Source organism: Pseudophryne corroboree, chromosome 7, assembly GCF_028390025.1.
Source record: "Pseudophryne corroboree isolate aPseCor3 chromosome 7, aPseCor3.hap2, whole genome shotgun sequence".
NCBI classification, from domain to species: Eukaryota; Metazoa; Chordata; class Amphibia; order Anura; family Myobatrachidae; genus Pseudophryne; species Pseudophryne corroboree.
In genome coordinates, this window is record NC_086450.1 from 498769286 (window position 1) to 498787689 (window position 18404).

At 51.6% G+C, this 18404-nt stretch overlaps 1 long non-coding RNA gene across 1 annotated transcript; it reads right to left on the reverse strand.

Annotated features, from left to right (window-relative positions):
- Positions 1 to 7227: 7227 nt before the first annotated feature.
- On the reverse strand, positions 7228 to 12895 carry LOC134943929 (uncharacterized). The gene is made up of 3 exons (XR_010181831.1): positions 12562 to 12895; positions 10369 to 10556; positions 7228 to 7585 (listed from the first exon to the last, which is right to left on the reverse strand). It is a non-coding gene; the product is annotated as an uncharacterized LOC134943929 (long non-coding RNA).
- Positions 12896 to 18404: the final 5509 nt, after the last annotated feature.

Below are 18404 nucleotides of genomic sequence, written 5' to 3' on the forward strand. Positions count from 1 at the left end.
AGGGGGGGTGCCTGGTGCGCACAGGCACCCCCTAATGTCCAGCACCCCGATCTCACATGCCTGATGCAGCGATCGCCGAGCAGGCTGATTACTGTCCCCTCTGCGCTGCACCCTGTCAGGACTGCATTACTGACCGGACGCCTGGGTTAATCAAGGGTGCCACTGCCACCGGCTTTCAAACTCCTGGCTCCGCCTCTACATACAAAAACAGTGTGATGTGACGTGATTACGTCATGCTGCTCGCACACCCACCCGTCACACCCGCCACATGCCCACCTCTGCTTCTATGCTATACCAACGCCAGCCACTGATGAGGAGCAGCATGCAGCCAGCGTTCCTCTTAGGAAGACAAGTTCAATACTGGCAGGCGGTCTGCAGCAGCATTGACATGTCACTCGTTTTTCCAGCAGCAGCAGTAACTAGTCTGCGACTGTCATTGTCAGTTTAGTTACCGACTTGTAAGTAAGCTGCTGCAGCTTGCAGGGGAAAGAGAGGGGGAGCCAGACCAGGCTGAGGAGGAGCAGTGTAATTGCAGTGAGTGCCATCAGGGGTGTTTGTTTGGTGCACACCACAACATCTGACAGTGTATCTGCTTTATTAGGATTGGTACAAGGGTGGATATTTTATATGCATTGACCATCAATAGATGTCAATAGATGGTGCAAGACACACCCAAAAGGCGGTGCTAGACACACCCCTCCGACGGTGCACCCCCAAATAAAATTTGCTGCGCACGCCAGTGACGACACCTGTGTTCCGACCCTTTGGAGCTAACGGTGTTCAGTAGCCTAAGAAGCAGAGCCCATCAGTCCAGGAAAGTGGGTCTGCTTCTCTCCCCTCAGTCCCACGATGCAGGGAGCCTGTTGCCAGCAGTGCTCCCTGAAAATAAAAACCTAACAAAAGTCTTTTCAGAGAAACTCAGTAGAGCTCCCCTGCAGTGCATCCAGTCTCCTTGGGCACAGGATCTAACTGAGGTCTGGTGGAGGGGCATAGAGAGAGGAGCCAGTGCACACCCATCTAAAGTCTTAGAGTGCTCATGTCTCCTGCGGAGCCCGTCTATACCCCATGGTCCTTACGGAGTCCCCAGCATCCTCTAGGACGTAAGAGAAAGGGGCGATTTATCCGAGTTGCAGAAACGGATGATTATCGGCTTTTGAGCCAAGGGTGGCGGTATTTCTGACACAGCGCAGTGTGTGCCCTGTCTGCGTGCTGCTGCGGTGAATGTGTACCGTGACTGGACAAATGGTGCCATTGAGAATAACCGACGTGGAAACTGCGGAGCACCACGTGCCATTGATGTGAGAGGTGAATGTCGACTACGAAGGTGCGTGAGGGCCGACTGACACACTACAGTGGAGCAGCTCACCGTCACAATGTACCTGGGGGCTACTAGATGTGTGTCTATAGTGACAGTTCAGCCCGTCTAGATGCTGTCTGTGCTGCACACGGCGGATGACTTTAGAGTTTACTGAGCTCCTGATCATCACCCATCACTGCTGCCTGGACGAAGGGGAGAGGCTGGGCACAGAGATACTGTTAGGATCGCCCATCACTGCTGCCTGGACGGGGGGGGAGAGGCTGGGCACAGAGATACTCTTAGGATCACCCATCACTGCTGCCTGGACGAGGGGAAGAGGCTGGGCACAGAGATACTCTTAGGATCACCCATCACTGCTGCCTGGACGAGGGGAAGAGGCTGGGCACAGAGATACTCTTAGGATCACCCATCACTGCTGCCTGGACGAGGGGGAGAGGCTGGGCACAGAGATACTGTTAGGATCACCCATCACTGCTGCCTGGACGAGGGGAAGAGGCTGGGCACAGAGATACTCTTAGGATCACCCATCACTGCTGCCTGGACGAGGGGGAGAGGCTGGGCACAGAGATACTGTTAGGATCACCCATCACTGCTGCCTGGGTGATGCGGAGAGGCTGGGCATAGAGATACTGTTAGGATCGCCCATCACTGCTGCCTGGACGAGGGGGAGAGGCTGGGCACAGAGATACTGTTAGGATCGCCCATCACTGCTGCCTGGACGAGGGGGAGAGGCTGGGCACAGAGATACTGTTAGGATCACCCATCACTGCTGCCTGGACGAGGGGGAGAGGCTGGGCACAGAGATACTGTTAGGATCACCCATCACTGCTGCCTGGACGAGGGGGAGAGGCTGGGCACAGAGATACTGTTAGGATCACCCATCATTGCTGCCTGGACGAGGGGGAGAGGCTGGGCACAGAGATACTGTTACGATCGCCCATCACTGCTGCCTGGACGGGGGGTAGAGGCTGGGCACAGAGATACTGTTAGGATCGCCCATCACTGCTGCCTGGGTGAGGGGGAGAGGCTGGGCACAGAGATACTGTTAGGATCACCCATCACTGCTGCCTGGACGAGGGGGAGAGGCTGGGCACAGAGATACTGTTAGGATCACCCATCACTGCTGCCTGGACGAGGGGGAGAGGCTGGGCACAGAGATACTGTTACGATCACCCATCACTGCTGCCTGGACGAGGGGGAGAGGCTGGGCACAGAGATACTGTTAGGATCGCCCATCACTGCTGCCTGGACGAAGGGGAGAGGCTGGGCACAGAGATACTGTTAGGATCACCCATCACTGCTGCCTGGACGGGGGGGGAGAGGCTGGGCACAGAGATACTGTTAGGATCACCCATCACTGCTGCCTGGGTGAGGGGGAGAGGCTGGGCACAGAGATACTGTTAGGATCGCCCATCACTGCTGCCTGGACGAAGGGGAGAGGCTGGGCACAGAGATACTGTTAGGATCACCCATCACTGCTGCCTGGACGGGGGGGGAGAGGCTGGGCACAGAGATACTGTTACGATCGCCCATCACTGCTGCCTGGACGAGGGGGAGAGGCTGGGCACAGAGATACTGTTAGGGTCGTCCATCAATGCTGCCTGGACGAGGGGGAGAGGCTGGGCACAGAGATACTGTTAGGATCGCCCATCACTGCTGCCTGGACGGGGGGGAGAGGCTGGGCACAGAGATACTGTTAGGATCACCCATCACTGCTGCCTGGACGGGGGGGAGAGGCTGGGCACAGAGATACTATTAGGATCACCCATCACTGCTGCCTGGGTGAGGGGGAGAGGCTGGGCACAGAGATACTGTTAGGATCACCCATCACTGCTGCCTGGGTGAGGGGGAGAGGCTGGGCACAGAGATACTGTTAGGATCACCCATCACTGCTGCCTGGACGAGGGGGAGAGGCTGGGCACAGAGATACTGTTACGATCACCCATCACTGCTGCCTGGACGAGGGGGAGAGGCTGGGCACAGAGATACTGTTAGGATCGCCCATCACTGCTGCCTGGACGAAGGGGAGAGGCTGGGCACAGAGATACTGTTAGGATCACCCATCACTGCTGCCTGGACGGGGGGGGAGAGGCTGGGCACAGAGATACTGTTAGGATCACCCATCACTGCTGCCTGGGTGAGGGGGAGAGGCTGGGCACAGAGATACTGTTAGGATCGCCCATCACTGCTGCCTGGACGAAGGGGAGAGGCTGGGCACAGAGATACTGTTAGGATCACCCATCACTGCTGCCTGGACGGGGGGGGAGAGGCTGGGCACAGAGATACTGTTACGATCGCCCATCACTGCTGCCTGGACGAGGGGGAGAGGCTGGGCACAGAGATACTGTTAGGGTCGTCCATCAATGCTGCCTGGACGAGGGGGAGAGGCTGGGCACAGAGATACTGTTAGGATCGCCCATCACTGCTGCCTGGACGGGGGGGAGAGGCTGGGCACAGAGATACTGTTAGGATCACCCATCACTGCTGCCTGGACGGGGGGGAGAGGCTGGGCACAGAGATACTATTAGGATCACCCATCACTGCTGCCTGGGTGAGGGGGAGAGGCTGGGCACAGAGATACTGTTAGGATCACCCATCACTGCTGCCTGGGTGAGGGGGAGAGGCTGGGCACAGAGATACTGTTAGGATCACCCATCACTGCTGCCTGGGTGAGGGGGAGAGGCTGGGCACAGAGATACTGTTAGGATCGCCCATCACTGCTGCCTGGACGAAGGGGAGAGGCTGGGCACAGAGATACTGTTAGGATCACCCATCACTGCTGCCTGGACGGGGGGGGAGAGGCTGGGCACAGAGATACTGTTAGGATCACCCATCACTGCTGCCTGGGTGAGGGGGAGAGGCTGGGCACAGAGATACTGTTAGGATCGCCCATCACTGCTGCCTGGACGAAGGGGAGAGGCTGGGCACAGAGATACTGTTAGGATCACCCATCACTGCTGCCTGGACGGGGGGGGAGAGGCTGGGCACAGAGATACTGTTACGATCGCCCATCACTGCTGCCTGGACGAGGGGGAGAGGCTGGGCACAGAGATACTGTTAGGGTCGTCCATCAATGCTGCCTGGACGAGGGGGAGAGGCTGGGCACAGAGATACTGTTAGGATCGCCCATCACTGCTGCCTGGACGGGGGGGAGAGGCTGGGCACAGAGATACTGTTAGGATCACCCATCACTGCTGCCTGGACGGGGGGGAGAGGCTGGGCACAGAGATACTATTAGGATCACACATCACTGCTGCCTGGACGGGGGGGAGAGGCTGGGCACAGAGATACTGTTAGGATCGCCCATCACTGCTGCCTGGACGAGGCGGAGAGGCTGGGCACAGAGATACTGTTAGGATCACCCATCACTGCTGCCTGGACGGGGGGGAGAGGCTGGGCACAGAGATACTGTTAGGATCACACATCACTGCTGCCTGGACGAGGGGGAGAGGCTGGGCACAGAGATACTCTTAGGATCACCCATCACTGCTGCCTGGACGGGGGGTAGAGGCTGGGCACAGAGATACTCTTAGGATCACCCATCACTGCTGCCTGGACGGGGGGGGGAGAGGCTGGGCACAGAGATACTGTTACGATCGCCCATCACTGCTGCCTGGACGAGGGGGAGAGACTGGGAGGCAGAGATCCTGTTTGCATCGCTAATCACAGCCGGCGACTGTTGCCCCTGCCAGGGGAAAAAGAAGGATGGGGGGCAGCAGCTGCCCTGAACTTGGGGTTCTGGAAGATAGACTTCATGGAATCGCCACTCTACACCTAGGTTGTGTTGAGGAGACTGGGGGGTGAGACCTAAGAGGGAAAAGGGGCCAGCAGGGTGTGCTGAGCATGGCGGCTGTCAGAAGATTACCTTCCAGCGGCAGACCATGGGTGATCTGATATGGTCCTATCAAATGCGACCGTGTCAGGGAAAGCCTAGCTTGGTGTGGTCGCATCAGCTGGCAAGTGGTTAAAGGCAAGAAATTACCAAACAGCTATTAGACAACCGGATGCCGATTCAAGTAGGCTCGGCCCTCATGAGTGCATGAGAGAAATTGTGGACTCACTGATTTTTTTTTTCACTTCCCTATGTCCGTGTACACAAATCTGGAAGTCCAGGGCATTATCGGACCGTGGGGGGGGGACTCACTCAGCAAGTGGGCAGCTGGGATGCAGGTGGAGGCCGGATCCGGCGGACTTGGCCACTCTTCCGGGCGGCCAGGAGGGCTACACTATTTTCAGGAGCCTCCCAGGCATTCCAGGAGAGCAGGCAAGTATGTACCAAGCCCTCACAACTTACAGTAAGTCACATGAACCCCGTATGTCTAATAGCTGCTATTGCTTGGGGAGTACTTGCATGTAACAGGTATTTGTTTGCAACGTTCAACGCTGTTCCAAAAACCTTTGCGTGATCGTGCACACATAGTATTGGACTTGTGAGTGCATGTAATGTCAGAGATTGGTGAGTTCTCAGCTGATTTTAAAGACAACAATGCGTTTTCCTCTGGTTGTACAGGATTTTCTGCAAGCCGGGGGCTCCCCTCCTCATCTGCAGCAGTTTGTCACGCACACTGACTAACTTCTCCCTTTCTCCTGCTGCAAGTTGTTGTTATTATTATTACCCAAAGAAACTTCATTTCCTCCCCACAGAGCAAATATAACTCAATAGCTATAATCAGCCCATAAGCTCCGCGCTGCCAGCACAATTAGCCAGTGCTAGTGTTTTCGGCACCCCCCTGCAAACAGTAAATTACAGTAGTGCCCTACTTCCCATACTTTATAAAGTGACATTGATCTCACAAAGAAACAGCATGGTTACATAATAGTACCCTCAATTCAAATTACACCACACAGTGGCACAATCTTATCTACATTACACCACATGTAGTGCCCATGATTCATATTACACCACATAGTAATGCCCATTATTCAGGGTACATCACTTAGTAGTGCCCTTTATTCACATTGCACTACACAATGGTACCCTCTATATATGTTATGCCACACAGTAGTGCCCCTTATACACAATTCCCACAGCAGTAGTGCCCTCTACACATAATGCCTACAGTTATAGTGCCCCTTACACATAATGACCACAGTAGTAGCTCTTATACACATATTGCCCACAGTAGTGCCCTTTATACACATCTCTGCCTCTGTCACTTACAGCATCTCACTGCCTGTGTCCCTCCAGCAGCTTTCCCACCTCTCTTTTCTCTCCAGCCCCCTCTCATCTTGTCTTCAAGATGCACAGAGCCTGCTCCTCTTCATGGCTCCTCTTCAGTTCAGAAGCAGTGACAGCAGGACATACATACACCGTGCTGGAAAATGATGCCACTTGGACCTGATGAGGGGATGAATGCTGTCCAACAGACACAGCGTGTGTGAGTACCAAGAGGGTTGGGCTGTAAATTTAGGAAGACCATGGAGCTACCAGGACATGAGGAAGAAGGAGGTGGCTGCAGCTCATCAGTAATACTAGCGCCGGCTGCATCATCTATTGATGTAGGTGATGGGACAGGTTTTTTTGTTGGAATTACTGTGCAGGATAATGGAGGTGGTGGAACTGAGTTCCCCCTACCATTACAGTTCCACCTTGTTCCCCCTCACTTTAACCCCTGCTAGTCACACCTAAAGAAATTAAATCTTTGGTGGGTATTCATTTATTGGTGAAGTGCGGTTGCGATGTCAGAGTACCCACATCACTGATAATTACTGTACCCCAACATTACAGACTTTCCTGCGCACCTCTATGGCTACGTGGAAAAATCTGCCACGTTGGTGCCGCAGAAGCGGCTGGAACGAGGGCACTTTGCGGCCATTGCTGATTGTTACACCCCCCCACCCGTTACAACTGTTACTATTCTCCCATGTCTTGTTGGTTGGTCTCTTACCATTTCTCAGGTCTGGGAGTCTTGCCGCCACTTCCTTCTCGGCTATAGCTTCTAGAACTTCCAAGACCACCTGGATCCCATAGGGAAACGTGTAGAATTCCCTGATCTTATTAACAACGTCATCAGGGCATTTGTCCTCTAGCTGGCCTCTTGGATCTTTCTAGTTCCCTCTTTGTTTGGCCAGTCATACAGCTTGTTCCTGAACGTCTATAGTTCCTTCTTCTCCAAGTTTTCCAGGGCGGTCACTAGGGCGTCCCGGGCTGTCCTCACCATCTCTTCTTCCTATACTTGACCTTCACCCTAGCAAGTTGGCACGGCCTCCTGGGTTATAGCCTGCTGGCAGCCCTTGCTCAGTCTCCGGTTGCTCTGCAGAACTTTCCTACAAGACAGACAGATAATATTAATAATAAACATATGTATGGTGTTAAGTTTCATATTCCAGCTGAGAGCTGTTCTGCAAGTACAGTTGTTGGATGTCCTGTGTACGGTTTTCCATCTCTGTGCAGTGGCAAATGCAGGATTTTCAGGGGGGGGGGGGGGGGGGGGGGGGGGGGGGGGGGGGGGGGGGGGGGGGGGGGGGGGGGGGGGTTCCGTACATGTATGTTAGAGAAGTGCCATCCATAGACACACGCACAATAGCATACTTACAAACACACACACATCATACACACACACACACATCATACATACATACACACACACACACACACACACACACAAACAGTATACATGAACGCAAACACACCATTAACAGAAAGCACAGCCCCCCCCCTCTCCCCCCCCCCCATTTAATCGATGACACAAACTGCTTCAGTAATCAGGACAGCATGCCACGTAGATCATCCAGCAAGTATCATTTATTATAGCCTACTGGCCCCCCCTTACCTCCCTCCCCTACCTGGCTGCTGCAAAATCACTGACTGAGTTCTGGAGAGTGGAGACAGCGGTCCACAGCCACTCCCTGCCCTCACCCAGCTCTGACTGAAGGGAGGAGCTGCACGTCGTCGCTGCAGCTCCTCCTACAGGCAGCCAGCAGCATTGCTATTCTGTGTCAGATTAAGGATTCGGATGGAGGGAGAAGCTGCAACCGCGTTACAGGTGCAGTTCCCATATACACATAAAAAAAATTGTGCGCATATGCTGTATAAAGCCATCTGGTGCTCAGAAATTGTCCGATTTACAGGAAGATAAGAGATAGTTGTGTTGTCATCAGCGGTGCAAGTAGAAAAAAATGTCTTACGGGTACTGCATGCGCGCACCAAAAAATGGGTGTGGCCAAATGCCACATGGGGCGTAGCCAATGAGAATGGGGGGCGTGATACACATATGGGGGGAGGGGAAGATACACATATGACCCCAATAGTGCCAGATACACATTGCCCCACAGTGCCAGATATACACTGCCTCACTGTGCCAGATACACAAATGCTCCCAGAGTGCCAGATACACAAATGCCCCCCACAGTGCCAGATATGCCCCCAGTGCCAGATACACAAATGCCCCCCACAGTGCCAGATATGCCCCCAGTGCCAGATACACAAATGCCCCCCACAGTGCCAGATATGCCCCCAGTGCCAGATACACAAATGCCCCCCACAGTGCCAGATATGCCCCCAGTGCCAGATACACAAATGCCCCCCACAGTGCCAGATATGCCCCCAGTGCCAGATACACAAATACCCCCCACAGTGCCAGATATGCCCCCAGTGCCAGATACACAAATGCCCCCCACAGTGCCAGATATGCCCCCAGTGCCAGATACACAAATGCCCCCACAGTGCCAGATATGCCCCCAGTGCCAGATACAGAAATGCCCCCAGTGTCAGATACACATGTCCCCCCAATGCCAGATATGCCCTCAGTGTCAGATATGCCCCCAGTGCCAGATACACATGTCCCCGCAGTGCCAGATATGCCTCCAGTGCCAGATACACATGTCTCCCCAGTGCCAGATATGCCCCCAGTGTCAGGTATACATGCCCCCCAGTGCCAGATATCCCCCAGTGCCAGGTATACATGCCCCCCCAGTGCCAGATATGCTCCCAGTGCCAGGTATACATGCCCCCCCCCAGTGCCAGATATCCCCCAGTGCCAGGTATATATGCCCCCCCCCCCCAGTGCCAGATATGCCCCCAGTGCCAGGTATATATGCCCTCCCAGTGCCAGATATGCTCCCAGTGCCAGGTATGCATGCCCCCCCCCGGTGCCAGATATCCCCCAGTGCCAGGTATACATGCCTCCCAGTGCCAGATATGCCCCCAGTGCCAGGTATACTTGCCCCCCCAGTGTCAGATATGCCCCCAGTACCAGATATGCTCCCAGTGCCAGATATCCCACAGTGCCAGGTATACATGCCCCCCCCCCCCAGTGCCAGATATCCCCCAGTGCCAGGTATACATGCCCCCCCCCCCAGTGCCAGATATCCCCCAGTGCCAGGTATACATGCCCCCCAGTGCCAGATATCCCCCAGTGCCAGGTATACATGCCCCCCCAGTACCAGATATCCCCCAGTGCCAGGTATACATGCCCCCCCAGTGCCAGATATGCCCCCAGTGCCAGATATCCCCCAGTGCCAGGTATACATGCCCCCCCAGTGCCAGATATGCCCCCAGTGCCAGATATCCCCCAGTGCCAGGTATACATGCCCCCCCAGTGCCAGATATGCCCCCACTGCCAGGTATACATGCCCCCCCAGTGCCAGATATGCCCCCACTGCCAGGTCCCCTGCTGCTCACTGCTGCTGCCACTGCTGGCCTGTCTGTGTGAGGGGAGGAGAGCGCAACCTGCTCCTCTCCTTCCCCTCAGTCTCTGGCGGGTGTCTCAGTTCAATTCAGCGCCGATTCATGGGCCAATCAAAGCTCGCGGTCCGGCAGCCTTTGCTGCCGGTCCATGAGCTCTGATTGGCTCACGGGCGACGCTGACTTGAACGAAGACACCCACACCCGCCGGAGACTGAGAGGAAGGAGAGGCGCAGGCTGCGCTCTCCTCCCCTCACATCAGCGGTGGGGAGCAGCAGAGGGAGGGAGGGACGAGGAGCGGCGGCCCGTCGGTGTGGGTACGGCGTACCCACGGCTAAATTCTTAAGGGTACGCCATACCCACCCGTACCCGCACACTTGCACCGCTGGTTGTCATACACAGTATGAGTTATAATGCTGCTTACCATGGATAGTGAAAGCAACTGTAACAACTGGCTCCTCCCTTCTGTTGAAATAATTTCACGGAATTCTCAAGTTCATTTCAAAAATGTTTATCTCTTGTCATAAAGTGTCATACACATTCACACGTTCTGGGTGGACTTTGTACTGTTGTGATGACACCTGTGTTCCTGTGTAGGCTTATATTCACTATCTATGGAAAAGAAACAATAAATCAATTTTTCATTCTTTTTTTTCTTTTTATTCTCTTTTTGAGGTTAATATGTGTAACACGTGACGATGTGTACCCAGCGTGACATAGTTAGCGAAGGGAGCTGGCATCGGCAAGTGCATACACACTTGCCAATGGCGGCAGCGATGAGCATATGGCAGCATGTCATCGCAGGCGACAGCCCCATATCTTCTTGCATGTACAAAAGATCTGAGGCTGACGCTAGCGACCCGCGGGTGGGCGCATCGCACACTTGCCTACTCTCCCGGTTCGGCCGTGAGGCTCCTGAAAATCGTCCGCAGACCACGAGACTAGTTAAAATGTCTTTACCAACAGCCACTACCAAGGCATGCTGGGTAGTTTCACTGCAGTTTATGTACAGTGCATCCGGAAAGCGCTTCACTTTTTCCACAATAAATTAATTGTTTCCCTCAAAATTCTACACACAATACCCCATAATGACAACGTGAAAAAAAGTGTATTTCAGATTTTTGCAAATTTATGAAAAAATAAAAAAATAAGAAATCACATGTACATAAGTATTCACGGCCTTTACTCAATACTTTGTTGATGCACCTTTGGCAGCAATTACAGCCTCAAGTCTTTTTGAATATGATGCCACAAGCTTGGCACACCTTTTTTCATGTTGTCATTATGGGGTATTGTGTGTAGAATTCTGAGGGAAACAAGGAATTTATTCAATTTTGGAATAAGGCTGTAACATAACAAAATGTGGAAAAAGTGAAGCGCTGTGAATACTTTCCGGATGCACTGTATACTTGATATAGAAATAACATGGATGCCTTGCGGAAATTGGATCATGTACTATCTACAGTCTGCAGTAAACTGGGGCAGTGGCAAGTTATGAGTTTAGTGGGAATTTGATGCCCCCCTTCCCCAAACTGCTTAATTTGTGACCAGATGTAACTGGCGCGGGACCTTAAATGACATTGGGAGAGAGGAAAGACTATGTAGGATATAAGCCCTCTCTACTCTCTCCTTATCATATGTTACCTGATCATCGTTCTCCACTTGTAACGTGTAACCCAATCCCCCCCCCCCCCCCTCCGTACCTCCCCCTCCCAACACTCCAATGGTTCCCATCTGCTGCGGTGGGTGAGGGCTCTGGCCTACAGAGTAGCTCTTACATCTGCTGCCTTTATGTGAGAAGAAACTCTGCGAAACGCGCCAATGACTTCCACTGATGACATCACTCTACGCAGACTGTCCACATCATGGAGCAGCAGCAAGAGATGTATAGGGCAATGCAGCACTCTGGCCATTCCGTCACAGGACACACCATCAGTGTAAGAGCTGGTTTCTGAAATAGGTTACATGGGGCATACCTCCCGACATTATATCAGTAACACCTACATTTAATAAATAGGCCTCTTTCTCTTCATGTAGTCATCTGCCCTGGTCTGACTGACATTGGGGCTGGTCCCTGCTGACAGGTGTGGGATATATAGTAGTGGTTAGTCCCTGGGTGGTATAGGCAATTATGGTTTGTTTGTTTGTTTGTTTGTTTGTTTGTTTGTTTGTTTGTTTTTTACTAAAGAAAATTCTGATTGCAAGGACACTTTTAGAAATATGGCAATATATGGTGAGCAACCATATTAATATATCATAAAGATAAACAATTGCGCCTGAATATGTAGTGCTGATAATTGTTATGCTAAATAACAAATGCCAGGTATACACTGTATATATGAAAAATATGTGTATTTATTTATTCTAAAACAAAATAGCAGAAAGAAAAAAAAAAAAAAAAAAAGAATATATGGAAAAAGTTGGTGAGTAAATAGAAAATTAGATGAAAGAAATATATATATATATGTATATGTATATGAAAAGAATCTATACATATGTATATTTAGGTCTGCAGTCCAGTACGATAGAGTGTGGCGTCCCACCTCGTTCAATTGTACTCAAACTTCTACCATAATGTATGGAAAAGCGTAAAAAACACAGTCCCAAAGGAGCTCACTCAGTATTGTGGGGGTCACGGTAAATGAGTCTGTTTCCACAGCTTGGTCCTTTCTCGAGAGGGGGGAGGGTTTGTGGTGATCTTCCGACAATGCAGGCAATGCAGGGGTACCCCAGGTGGCTATGCGGGAGGGATGAGTTGCAGGAGATAGGTAATTGGTGGCTCTGGACTCGCCGCTCTCAACTCCGTCTGTGGCTGTGGAAGGCGCCCGTGTGAACAGGTGTCTGCCGCCGGCCTGATCTGAGGAGTGCGGTCGTGTCTCTGGGGGGGAAGTGTCACTAACTTCAAGGCCCGGAACGGGACTGTCCGCAGTGCACCTCCCCACTTACAGAGCCCTTACCTCGTTCTTCTGTGCTCGATTCCCGACTTCCGCTGTCACCTTGCTTCCTTGTCAGTCTTGCAGCTTTTTGTTCAGTTTCACTTTCACTTTCCTATACCTCACGGTCACGTGACCTGTTCCTGTTCCTCACCAGTCTTCAGCACCGTGGGTAGTATTTGTGTCCAGGGATAGAGAGCTCTGCTGTGTTGATTATACTTGTTGAAGTTTGTATAAAACGGTGTCCTTGTGTTATCTCCTACGCGTGTCGACCTTTCCAGGTCTTCCTCAGGGAGTCTGTGTGGGACTTAGGGACTTAGGGGAGAGAAGTATGACCCACTTCTGTGAGTTCCAGGGCTCTGCTTCTGGCTGACAGGATGCTTCAGCTCCTGAGGGTGATGATCGCCGGGTACGCTCGGATGCTCGCTCCCGCAGCCTGCCGTCACCCCCTTTCAGAGCCAGAAGTCAGAAGACAGGTGAGTAGAAGAAGAAAAGAAGACTTCTGTTAAGTGACGGCATTCTGAGGTACCGCGCAGCGGAAAAGCACTATGCGCGCTATGCTCCCACACACTAATGGCACTGCAGGGCGCTGGGGGGGGCGCCCTGGGCAGCATTTACTTCATCATATTACCTGGCATGAGGGGACATTAGTGCCGAGGCACTGTCCTAACCCCCGCCAATATACATTCATTATTTATTTACGCAGGTCAGAAGCGCACCATTACGGTGGCGGGGCTTCTTCCTTACCTCACACACACACACTGCTCAGTGACATTTTTTCTCCTCATGGTGACACTGGTCCTTCCTTCACTGCTGACAAGTTCAGGGTGCAAAACAGAGGGGGCAGGGGGGTGGGGGGGCGCAGCAAATAGGTGCTTGATTGTATATATATATCCAATATTGAGCAGTACAATTAAGGACGTATTAATGTCACTGAGAACCCTGCTGTTCCTGACGGCGGGTCTATATATATATCTGGCTTCATATTTGTATTATGTATATACGTATGTATGAGTATGTGTATGTATGTACAGATATATACTGTTCTCATGTGCTGAGCGCTCTGTTTGAGACAGAATCCTGAAATTCCGATTAGTATTGCGGACAGAATAAAGTGGGAGTTGCTCCCTGCTCTGCATGGGGCCATGTCACAAATCCAGTGGATCGTATGCAGGACGCTACTACATATATATATATATATGTAACCACGGGTACATTGCTTAGACCTGCCATGGCAGGCGCATGGGTGAGTAGTAGTATTCAAAATTATGGGATACCTTGTCATCCGAAATAGATTCCCTGGAGGGAGATGAGATACTTCCTTACGTTGGGTCATATCAAGGACGCTGCAGCATGCTTACGTGACACTGCAGGGGAAGTAGGACTCTTGGGTTCACAGGCCGATTCCATGGCGGTCTCGGCTAGGAGGTCATTGTGCATTCGCCAATGGAATTCCAAGAAGAAATGGAGTCTCTTCCCTATGTAGGGAAGCCTGATTGGTGGAGGCCTAGTTAATTTGATCTCGGCAGCTGCCGCAAGTAAGTTTATCTTCTTGCTCTATGTTCCCTCACAACGAATGAAAACACATCATTATCGGATGCCGTCATTTCGGCCCAATAGATACAGATTCCCCTTTTTTTGCAGGTAGAGGAAGGAGAAGAGGGAAGAGGTCCACAGCCTCTTCAAGATCACGGGAGCAGAAATAATCCTCTGCTTCGGTCAAATCAACCGCATGACGCTGGGGCTCTCTTGCGGGAGCCCACACCGGTGGGGCCACGTCTAAAACTCTTCAGTCAGTCCTCGATGCGTTTGGGCCTTGACCCGTGGGTCGTACATATTGGCCCTCATTCCGAGTTGTTCGCTCGTTAGCTGCTTTTAGCAGCTTTGCACACGCTAAGCCGCCGCCTACTGGGAGTGTATCTTAGCTTTGCAGAATTGCAAACGAAAGATTAGCAGAATTGCGAATAGAAATATCTTTGCAGTTTCTGAGTAGCTCGAGACTTACTCCTACACTGCGATCAGTTCAGTCAGTTTCGTTCCTGGTTTGATGTCACAAACACACCCAGCGTTCGCCCAGCCACTCCCCCATTTCTCCAGACACTCCCGCGTTTTATCCTGGCACGCCTGCGTTTTTCCGCACACTCCCATAAAACGGCCAGTTTCCGCCCGGAAACACCCACTTCCTGTCAATTACACTACGATCAGCAGAACGATGAAAAAACCTTGTTATGCCGTGAGTAAAATTCCAAACTTCTGTGCAAATTTACTTGGCGCAGGCGCACTGCGAACATTGCGCATGTGCAGTTTGCGACTAATCGCTCCGTAGCGAAAAAAAATAACGAGCGAACAACTCGGCATGAGGGCCATAGTGTCCCAAGGGTACAAACTAGAGTTTTCAAGGCAGTCCCCCTCACCGATTTTTCAAATCGGACTTACCAGCTTCTCTTCCGAACAGGGAGGTTGTATACGATACGATACAAAAATTGTGTCGAAACCAGGTCATTATCACAGTTCCCCTGTCACAACAGGGAGAAGGCTTTTATTCAAGCCTCTTCGTGGTCCCGAAGCCGGACGGCTCGGTCAGACCAGTCCTAAACCTTAAATCTCTCAATTTCTACCTGATGAAATTCAAATTCAAGATGGAATCTCTCAGGGCAGTGATCTCCAGTCTGGAGGAGGGAGATTTCATGTTTTCAGTAGACATAAAGGATGCCTACTTACATGTTCCCATTTATCCTCCGCACTTACCTGAGGTTTACAATTCAGGATTGTCATTACCAATTCCAGACGTTGCCGTTTGGTCTGTCCACGGCTATGAGGATTTTCACCTAAGTGATGGCGGAAATGATGGTTCTCCTTTGCAAGAAAGGAGTCACAATTATCCTGTACTTGGGCAATCTCCTGATAAGAACGAGATCAGGGGACCAGTTGGTGCAAAACATTGCACTCTCCCTGACGGTTCTTCAACAACATGGTTGGCTCCTAAACTTGCCAAATTCACAGTTGAGTCCGCCAACGCAGTTGTCGTTTTTGGGAAAAAAAATACTGGATACAGAACTACGGAGAGTTTTTCTTCCAGTGGAAAATGCTCTGGAGAGTCAGAGCCTGGTAAAACAAATTCTGAAACCAGCAAGAGTATCGTTCCATCAATGCTCTCGGTTGCTGGTGAAGGTGGTTGCGGCCTACAAGGTCGTTCAATTTGGCAGGTTCCATGCCAGAGTGTTTCTGTGGGACCTGTTGGACAACTAGTCCGGATCCCACCTGCACATGCACCGAAGCATAATCCGGTCTTCCAAGACCAGAATCTCGCTCCTGTGGAGGCTGCACAGCTCTCACCTCCTAGAGGGACGCCGGTTAGGGATCCAGGGATGGATTCTAGTGACCACGGATGCAAGTCTCCGAGGCTGGAGTGCAGTCACATGGGGGGGAAAAAACTTCCAAGGAAGATGGTCAAGTCAAGAAACTTGTCTCCACATAAACGTTCTGGAGTTAAGGCCCATTTACACCGGCCTTCTACAAGCGGAACGTCTTCTTCGCAATCTGCCCGTACTGATCCAGTTGGACAATGTAACAGCAGTAGCGGACATAACCCGCCAGGGCGGATCAAAAAGCAGAGCGGCAATGGCTGAAGCCACAAGGATTCTCTGCTGGGCGGGAATACATGCAAGCGCTCTGTCGCCGATCTTCATTCTAGGAATGGACAACTGGGAAGCAGACTTCCTCAGCAGACACGATCTCCATCCAGGAGTGTGGGGCCTCCATCAAGAGGTCTTCACAGCAGTGACATGTCAGTGGGGAATTCCTCAAATAGACATGATGGCATCTCGTCTCAACAAGAAGCTTCAGAGATATTGTTTCAGGTCAAGGGACCCTCAAGCAATGGCAGTGGATGCACTGGTGACACCGTGGGTGTTTCAGTCGGTGTATGTATTCCCTCCACTTCCTCTCACAAAAGTTCTAAAGATCATAAGAAGAACAAAGATTTAAGCGATCCTCTTTGTCCCGGACGGGCCAAGGAGGGCTTGGTATCCGGATCTTCAGGAATTACTTGTAGGAGATCCCTGGCATCTTCCTCTCCGCGAGGTACTGTTACAGCAAGGGCCGTGCGTGTATCAAGACTTACCGCGGCTACGTTTCACGGCAGGGTGGTTGAACGCTGTATCCTAGCCCGACAGGGTATTCCCAGTGAAGTCATTCCCACTCTTATTCAGGCCAGAAAAGGAGTAACGTCTAAACATTACCACCGTATTTGGAGAAAGTATGTTTCTTGGTGCGAATCCAAGAAGGCTCCTATGGAAGAGTTTCAGCTAGGGCGTTTTCTCCATTTTCTACAAACCGGTGTGGATGCGGGCCTAACATTGGACTCAATTAAGGTTCAGATTTCAGCCTTATCGGTTTTCTTTTAGAAACAATTTGCCTCCCTTCCAGAAGTTCAGACCTGCGTGAAGGGTGTCTTGCACATCCAACCTCCATTTGTGCCCCTAGTGGCACCATGGGACCTTAACGTGGTGTTGCAGTTCCTTCAGTCACATTGGTTTGAACCTTTGCGAAAGGTGGAATTGAAATTCCTCACTTGGAATGTGGTCATTCTGTTGGCCTTGGCATCCATGAGACGGGTGTCTGAGTTAGCGACCTTGTCTCACAAGAGCCCTTATTTGATCTTCCATGAAGATAGAGCAGAGTTGAGATCTCGTCAACAATTTCTGCCGAAAGTGGTTTCATCTTTCCACATTTACCATCCTATTGTGGTGCCAGTTGCTACTGACGCCTTCTTTGAGTCAAAGTCTCTGGATGTGCTCAGAGCTTTGAAAATTTATGTTGCCAGAACGGCTCAGCTTAGGAAAACGGAGTCTCTGTTTGTCCTCTATGCTCCCAACAAGGTTGGGTGTCCTGCTCCCAAGCAGACCATTGCGCCCTGGATCTGTAATACGATTCAGCAGACTCATTCTATGGCAGGATTACCATTACCGATATCGGTGAAGGCCCATTCTACTAAAATGGTGGGCTCGTCCTGGGCGGCTGCCCGGGGAGTCTCGGCATTGCAACTTTGCCGAGCAGCTACTTGGTCAGGGTAAAACAGTTTTGCTACGTTTTACAAGTTTGATACCTTGGCCGATGATGACCTCAAGTTTGGTCAATCGGTGCTGCAGAGTCGTCCGCACTCTCCCGCTCGTTCTAGAGCTTTGGTATAACCCCATGGTTCTAATGGTGACCCCAGCATTCTCTAGGACGTATGAGAAAATAGGATTTTAATACCTACCAGTAAATCCTATTGTCTTAGTCCGTAGAGGATGCTGGGCGCCCCCCCCGTCCCAGTGCGTACTGTGTCTACAGTTAAAAATTGTGGTTACACACAGGTTGTGTACGGTTCTGGTCAGCATGTTGCTGCAAAATTGTTCATGCCGGGGGCTGGTGTTCTGTTGAATGCCACTTTCTGCGGCATGCTGGTGGTGTGATCTGGTAAGATGCTCACCTTGGTTTAACAATAAATCCTTTCCTCAAAATGTCCGTCTCCCTGGGCACAGTT